The sequence below is a fragment of the Acomys russatus genome, chromosome 22 (assembly GCF_903995435.1).
Source record: "Acomys russatus chromosome 22, mAcoRus1.1, whole genome shotgun sequence".
Taxonomy (NCBI): domain Eukaryota; kingdom Metazoa; phylum Chordata; class Mammalia; order Rodentia; family Muridae; genus Acomys; species Acomys russatus.
Genome location: NC_067158.1, coordinates 55668197 through 55676391, shown reverse-complemented (window position 1 = coordinate 55676391; position 8195 = coordinate 55668197).

Sequence of the window (8195 nt, the reverse complement as noted above, 5' to 3'; positions counted from 1 at the left end):
GGGGGGAGGGTGGGTCTTGGGCACCTACAGTGGATTTTGGGTGTATTATGTCACAGGAAAGAATACAGTTTACATGAAGTCACTACTAGCTAGACACTGAGGGTGTCTCCTGTCCCAGATCGTCAGGTCAGCCTGGCCTCCTGAGCAGAGCTGGTCTCCAGGGAAGGCTCAGTTTGTGTTCCTGCACATGGGGGAAGGGACAAGCGACAGCATTTTCTCATTTAACTCAAGTAAGTTCTCTTTCGATTTTCCAAAAACTTGAACTCGGAGTTCTCGGCAGTGACACAAGACAGATGCCACTGCAAGCTTCGGTATATTAAAAACTCTTGGTGACGTGAAGGCAGAGAGCAGAGGCCATGTCTCTAGAGGGTGGTTATGTGGAGGTCAGGTACTTCTCTGTTACCTTACAGACAAAAAGCAGACTCATCTCTGGTCACACGAGCAGGAGACTCTCTTTAGGGAACATCCAAAGATTCGAAACCGTTTTCAAATTCTTCATTTCATAAGTTCCCAGGTGCACAGCGTCCATTGCCTAGGTGGTGGCTTCAGTGCAATTCCCCGCTAGCCAGCTGTTTCGTAAGACCCAGCACGAGGAGTGGCTGGCGGCGGCTGCTGTTGGTCAGGGGCCTGGTGTTGTAGACCCACAGCTTCAAGGCTGACAATTGTGCCGTGTGATTTCTCTGAAACTTGAGGCTCTCCTAGGCTAGTGAAAGGTTAGAACATATAAAACTGTCTCCCACTGTCATGGATGAAGACGCCTCATCCAGCTGTGCCTCTTCTTCCCGTGATTCCTCTGCCAGCTAAGCCCTGGAGTTCCCGCTCCGCTTCCCCGGTTAATCCATGGGAGCCGCGGGTGAGCTTGCTGGTGCCCAGGGAACCGGGAACCGTTTCCTAGCGAAGGCTACAGAGGTGCTACCATCGCTGCTGGTGAGGACTCAGCTGTGGGCTTGAGGAGAGACTTGCTCTGTTAAACCAAGCCGAGACCACTGTGCTCTTCATGAAACCAAGAGCTGAATGGGCAGCATTTATTTCCCGCGTGAATGTCATCTACGAACACAGTGAAGACTTTTGAAAATGAGATAGAAGTTCAGACTGAGTATCCATTTAGAAAAGGACTTTTGGGGAGGCCAGTTTTGTCCAAGTAAATCACACATCCATCATATTCAGTATTTACAACCAGATTTTGAACACTGTAGAAGTAAACAAAATGACTAGATGAGCTTGTCTTTTACAGTGGAAGACACCAGAGTCTTTGGCTATCCAAAAGGAAGGGGTGTTTAATGTGTGATCAAGGTCTGGAAGTCTGTCCTAGGAATTCTCCACATTCCTTGGTGGGGCCCACCATCTCCTCATCTGCATTTCTATCATCCCTTTGTGTTGCCAGGGCTACTGCAGCTGTGTTTAACAACTGCTTTTAAGGAATGCACGCTTGCAGGCTGAGCCTCTCTGCTGTAAGTTTAAGGATTCTGCACAGACTTTGTGTGCATCATCGTTCTGGAGCCTTCTGTGGTACGTGTCTTCACTATGGGTGACAGAAGTATTTTGGGTACCAACTCTCCCGAGCCTTTGGCTTCCCACAGCTATGGGGGGGGGGGGGACAGAAACTCCATGCTGCTATTTCTGCCTTTTGAAAGGGTTCCCGTCCTAGGCTCATGGCCCCTCATTCTCACTCCAGGTGAGTGTCTTGCTCTGTCAAGCAGTTGGCCATGGGTAACCAGCTCTGAGGCAGTGGAAGTGACACTGGCCGTTGTGAGGAAGCCAAGGCCTTCAGCATCCACAGCCAGCAGTCCTCAGCCCAGCCAGGTGTCTCTCATTCCTCTGTAGATGTGATTGCCATTCTCCTTAGCGTAGTTCTCTGCCTGATCCCAGCAGTCAGCCACTTGTCTAAATCCTCTGCCAGCTCTTTCTCCTACTGGGTGGGTACCTGTTTAAGGCTGTGTTGCTCCTCAGGTCACGGGGTTCCCTGTGTGGTCACGTGAGTGTAAAATCAGCCTGCAAAAGGGGTCACCTCTGCCAGGGATTCAGAACTTAACCTTTAAAACTGGCTGTCATGATTTCTCCAACGCTTTTGGTTTGGTGTTTGGAGGTCTGACAATGTTGGCTATCATTGACAACCCCCCCCCACACACACACACACTCACGTCATTCTGCCAGTCAGACGTATTGTTCTCTCAACTCAAGACTTAGTCCTCTGAGTCATTTAGTGTTGCTTGGAAGTAGACTTGAGTTACAGACATCTCAGAATGTGCCCTCTCACTGGTGAGAGGAAAAGAAAATGTGTTTGCCAGGCTGGTGTGACTAAATGTGGCGGGGTTTTTGTCAATGATTAGGTAGGGCCGGTGTCCCAGCTATCAGAGACTCCGTAGTCAATAGTGACACTGTCATGGCACATTGTTTTCCAAATTAAAATGCCTGCTTCTCACAGTGATCTGACTCCCCAGGCACAGATCTTGCCTGGAGGAGGGTGACACTGGAATGACCTTGTGATGACCCTGGGACCTGGAACCCTTGGAGAAGAGCTCTGCTCTGCATTTGAGAAGGCCACGTTTCTCACCAACCCGCGCGCACGCGTGTGTGTGTGTGTGTGTGTGTGTGTGTGTGTGTGTGTGTGTGTGTGTGACGCCTCTTGTGGCATCAAGAAACCTAAAGCATTTCGGTTTGCAGCTGTTTCTGCCAGCCTTTAGCCCTGTTCCTCGTCAGTCACAGCAGTTAGGGGATTGTCACCATGTGACTCATAAGGCTCCCCTAGGATGGTAGCAGAGAGCGGAGAAGTACAGGAAGTGCTGTCATCTCTTGGTCGGGTGTTGGGGACTCGTGTCAGTGCTCACAGCTGTAGTCAGCACCTGGTTCACATGTTGCCCTTCATCAGGGTGACAGTGAGTCTCAGCATGCAGGCACTCTACAGGCCACCCGCACTGACGGCGACAGGATTGGCTTTTCTTTTTCATTCAGTTCAGTAACAATTCTTGAAATACTAGATGTTTACACAAAATCTAAACAATAACTCAAACTTAGGAATCTGCAGGTGTGTGACTTCTACATACCCCTGCTATCTAGTGACCTGTGCCTCTTTCCTGCAATTCTTGAGGAAGTGGATGGCGCTCCATGGGAAGATGTGAGCCATGTCCCGAACTCAAGCACACACTGCCCTCATTTGAGTTCTTCGTCAGTACGTGCTCTGGGCTAACCCCCACCCCACTGACTACCTCCTTAGTTTCTGTATAGGCCAGTTATCTTTTGGGGGCTTAAAGGCTTTTGGGTTTGGTTTTTTTGGTGGGGGGGGGGCTTGGTTTTGGTGAGTTTTAGAAAATGTGTTATTTCCTCAGTCCATGCTGGATCACCTCACAGTGCAGGTCAGTGTTAGTTTGTGACAGCTTTCACATGTGGATTTGTAGAGGTGTAATAGAAACTGGATTTGCACAAACTGTGTGAGTCTTGCTGGTGTGTGTTTAATGTGGCGACACTTGCCAGCGCTGCTTGGCAAACACGTCAAAAGGGATGCTTGAATCACAACTCTAATGCAAATGTGTCGAAACAGCAGTGTGTGTCATTATGAGGTATTTTTGTAAACATGGTGATGGCTTCTTTCAGTCATATAAGTACTGGATAAAAATAACCACTCGAAACACTGGAGGGAAATGTCACTTAGCTGATGGGAAAGCTACTTGCATTATCAGCCAGGGGCATGAGAGAGAGAGAGATTGAGAGATTAGAGGAGAGGAAAGAGTTGACATCAGCTATGTAGAGGGCAAAAATAATACCCCATCGCCACTTACCTTTCAGTGGTACAGTTTAAAACTTTTGTTACATTTACACATTAGAGGCCACTCGCACTCCCCATCGTATATTGAATTTTGAGAAATACAGGGAGGACTGTCACGCATAATGACTGGCCTTGTCAGTTTGACTATTGAAGGTAGGAAATTACCAGAAACTTGGCTTCTAAGCGTCCGTAGCAGGCTGGAAGGGCTGTACTCTTGTTGATTCACAACTCCCCAAATAGCAATGAAATCACATCTGCTAGTGAGACCCATTCAAAAACCTGGGTCGACCTGAACAGTGGTGCGGGTACAAGTGTCCAGATATGCCTCGGCATGTCGCAGGATGACTTGGTCCCAATAGAACTCACTCCCACAGCAATAGTTAACTACAGCTACCTTAGTGTGACTCTTGATTCCTACATGCCAGTGGCTTTGATAAGCACTTTAATGCACCCTCTCCTGGGGATACTCCCCACTGCTCTTAGGGCTGTTCCTGCCAGGGTGCTCCCCCAAGCTCACTTTAGCTCAGTAAGCAGAATGTCGTTTTCTGTTTGCCCCAGTCAAGCATCGATATCAAAGTCTGCCAACACTGTGGAGTAAGCTTTTTGTTTCTGTTTTTGTTTTTTTCTGATGCTATCAAGGGAAAGATGGCGTTTGTATTGTTAAATCTGCTTTGGAAGTATACAGGTGCTTAAATAATAGACATCTGAAACCCAGGAGCTCTCAAAAGGCTGGCATGATGGCTGGCCTGCACGACACCCCGGGAGGGAGACCAGAAACTCTTACAGGAAGTGGACACATCAGAAGTCTAGTTCCTGCCAACTTGTGTTCTAGGTTCCCTGTGCAAAGACGCAGGTACGTAAAAGAAAACTGCATTCTGTGACTGGATCATCTGGTGACAGCACTGGGTATCGGCCAGTGTTCCTATCTCTGTGCGTGGCTGGTTTTGGCGGTTCCTCCTGATGCTTCCAATTTGGTGGAACGAGAGGTTTTAATTGACGATGTCACTGTGAGACCTGTAGAGGAGATTGTGTGAAGAATATAGTGACCTGTTGTTTTTGTCCCTGTAGTTTAAGCTTTAACATTCTTCCAGAGCGTGTCAAGGCCACGAGGGCCCTGGCTTTGTGCCTCTTGGGAGCAAGGCCTGTCAGAGGCAGACAGGGAACTTGGTCACTATCCAGCCTGACCCTGCCCAGGGCTAAGCCTCACCTTCATGTCACTCCTCTGCAGAATGGCATGTAGCAGCAAACACTGGGGCCAGTTGCCTTTACTCTATTTTCTATGATGAAAACTTGTGGAGAAACTGTGACAAATCCATTGATTCTAATATTTTTATTGTTGGAGTCTTGTGGCTTCTCTGAATAATTTCTATTTGACTGTACTGTGTAGAAGTCATACACACTAGGGATATGTTAATAAAGCTAAAATGCATAGTATAATATAGAATAGCAAAATTTTTGTGAACAATTTATATAGAAGAGTAAGTTGTTTTTTAAGTGTTAGGCCATTTCTTTTAGGAACCTAAAATGTTATAAGAGTTTTTTAAACATTCAATATTTTTAATTATAAGAGACATTTGTTACTAGAGCTAATTATTTCGGGTGTTCTAATTGGAATATTGATTTTCTTACCTCATATACCTCTAGAATGCTACATGTTCTGTTGGGGGTAAAATTGCACAATAAATGTCAACTTATCTGTTAGATGTTTAACTTTATTTCTTTTTCTCTGTGTGTGTGTGTGTGTGTGTGTGTGGTATGTGAGTGTATGTGTATGCATGTTCACATGTGTGTGAGCATGTGTCCACATTGTATATACATTGTGGAGGCCTGGGATTGATAGCAGGACCCTTCCTCTGTGTTTCTGCCGTGCTATTTTTTAGGCAGCCTCTCACAATCGATCCCAGAGTGCTTCAGTAAGGCTGGTCATGCTGGCCAGCTTTGCAGTGGGGAGCCCCTGTCCCTGCCTTCCAGACCTGCAGTTCCATGCAGGCCGCGACCTACACAGCATTTGTGTTGAGTTCTGGGTGTAAAAACTCAGGACTCGGGTTCTTTTGCTTGCCAGGCAGTGTTTTAGCCACTGAGCCATCTTCCTGGCCTCTAACTTGCTTTTTGCCAATTCATCATCGTTGTTGTTGTTTAAAAATAAAATAAAATAAAAAACCAGCAATATGGCGTGGTGGGTAGAGGGGATTGCCACCAAGCCTAAAAACAACAGAGTTTGCTCCTGCAGGCGTAAGTGAAGGAGAGAGCTAATTGCCAGGAGGTGCCCTCTGACCTCCACACACACCACAGCAGGTGGCAGTCCACATAAATAAATAAATAAATGTGACTAAGAGAGCTCTCTAGTCTGTTACGTCCAGCAAGTGACCAGAAATTATTCTGGCCTATTAAGTGTGTGGGCAGCGCTGGCGGTGGTGGTGCACACCTTTAATCCCAGCACTTGGGAGGCAGAGGCAGGTGGATCGCTGTGAGTTCGAGGCCAGCCTGGTCTACAACGTGAGTCCAGGACAGCCAAGACTAACACAGAGGAACCCTGTCTCTAAAAACCAAAAAAAAAAAAAAAAAAAAAAAAGGGTGTAGGCAGGCTGCTGGGGGTGGGGGAGGAAGTACCGGTAATGTCCTATAACTCAAAGGAGTATGAGCTATTAGGAACCCCTTAAAGCTGGAACCTACAACCCTCCACATGCACAGGTATTGGCTGTGTGGTAGTTGAGCAGGAAGCAGACAGGGACGCGGTTGCAGCTTCCCCTTTTTACTTACTGCGGAAAATGTGTCTGACGTGACCATTACAGAAGCACAAATATCTCGTGAGGCAGATTATGTCAAAAGTTTCATTTTTCCAGAAAATACAAAGGTGTTTTATTTTTGCCATCAAGATTCAAAAGTTTAGCCAGTAAGTTTGTCTAAAGAACAATGCTTCAGGGCCCGAGAGATGCCTCAACAGTTAATGAGCACTGGCTGGTCTTCCAGAGGACCCGGTTCAATTCCCAGCACCCACATGGCAGCTCACAACTGTCTGTAGCTCCTGTCCCAGTCATCCGACACCCTTACACAGACATGCAGACAGTCAAAACATCAATGTATATTAATAAAAAAAAATTTTTTTTTTCGAGACAGGGTTTCTCCTTGTTAGCCTTGGCTGTCCCGGACTCGCTTTGTAGACCAGGCTGGCCTTGAACTCACAGCGATCCACCTGCCTCTGCCTCCCGAGTGCTGGGATCAAAGGTATGCACCACCACGCCCGGCCCTAAAAATATTTTTAAGTGTTTCAGCCCAAGTAATTTTGGTTAGAATCAGAATATTGCTTAAAGTTGAATGAAAGTTACCCTAGCACTGAGAGAATTGAATAAAACAAGGCCCATCCAGCGTAAGCCTGACTCAAAGAAAACAGCTAAATTACAGGGTTCAGACTCCTGTACCGAAACAACAACAAAACAACAACAACAACAAACCCCCCCCCAACATTAAGCAATTCCCTTTATAGTATCATCCGAAGAATAGTTTACTTGAAACTTTTAACAAAATAAATTCCAAGTTCAAGTACTGCAGTCTAAAATAGGAAACTAAACCTGAAGCATAGAAAGCTGCCCAGTAACGACGGAATGGGCTCTTAGGATGCGGTGCTCATAGCTCTGGCCTGTAAGTATCGGGCTGCTGCCGCCATGCTGACTGCCAAGGAGCCCTAGAATTCATGGAATAGGGTAATCAACTACGGGCTTGAACTATAGTCCCGTGGAGGAAGAAGAGCCTTAAACAGGTAGCGGGATAGCAGGATGGCTACCTCCTGCAGATGAAGTGGGGGTCCCCGTGGGAGCTCAGAAACCTCCTCACTGACATCCCCATAACCCCGACCCCATGGCCATTCTAGATCCTCTCAAGTTGATAGTAGCCATCACAGAGTCCGAGAAAAATAAAAGTAGGAACACAGTTGTTCGTAACATTGTGTGTGCAGTGGTTAAAGGAAGAAGTAACCCAGATGCCCAAATAACTGTGTGTGTCTCCGCACATCAGACAGGCACTGAGTTAAAAGCAGAGGGCACAGTACTACGTGGATGAACCTTGAATACAGTGGCACTTTTATGAAATGCCCAGAATAGTCACAGTTCCAGACAGGCACTGCTTAAAGAGTGTTTCTCAGTATACTATTGACCTAATTAAGGAACCTGGTGTAATATGATCCCTTTGGCTATGCGCTTACGTGGTGTATTAGTCAAGAGTTTGGTAATGCCTGGGTAGTGGCATATTTGGTTAGCTCTCGTCGAGCCGGTGTAAGCCAATGGCTGTATAACTTAGAGAAAAAACCGATACAGAGCTATTAATAATGAGAAAAGTCCCACGTTCCACTGGGCAACTTGTTTCCAAAGGTGAAACTGTGCTGAGGAGGACTCACTCATTGTTGGGAGGGCCCTGCTGTTGGTGGTTGCAGTCCTCC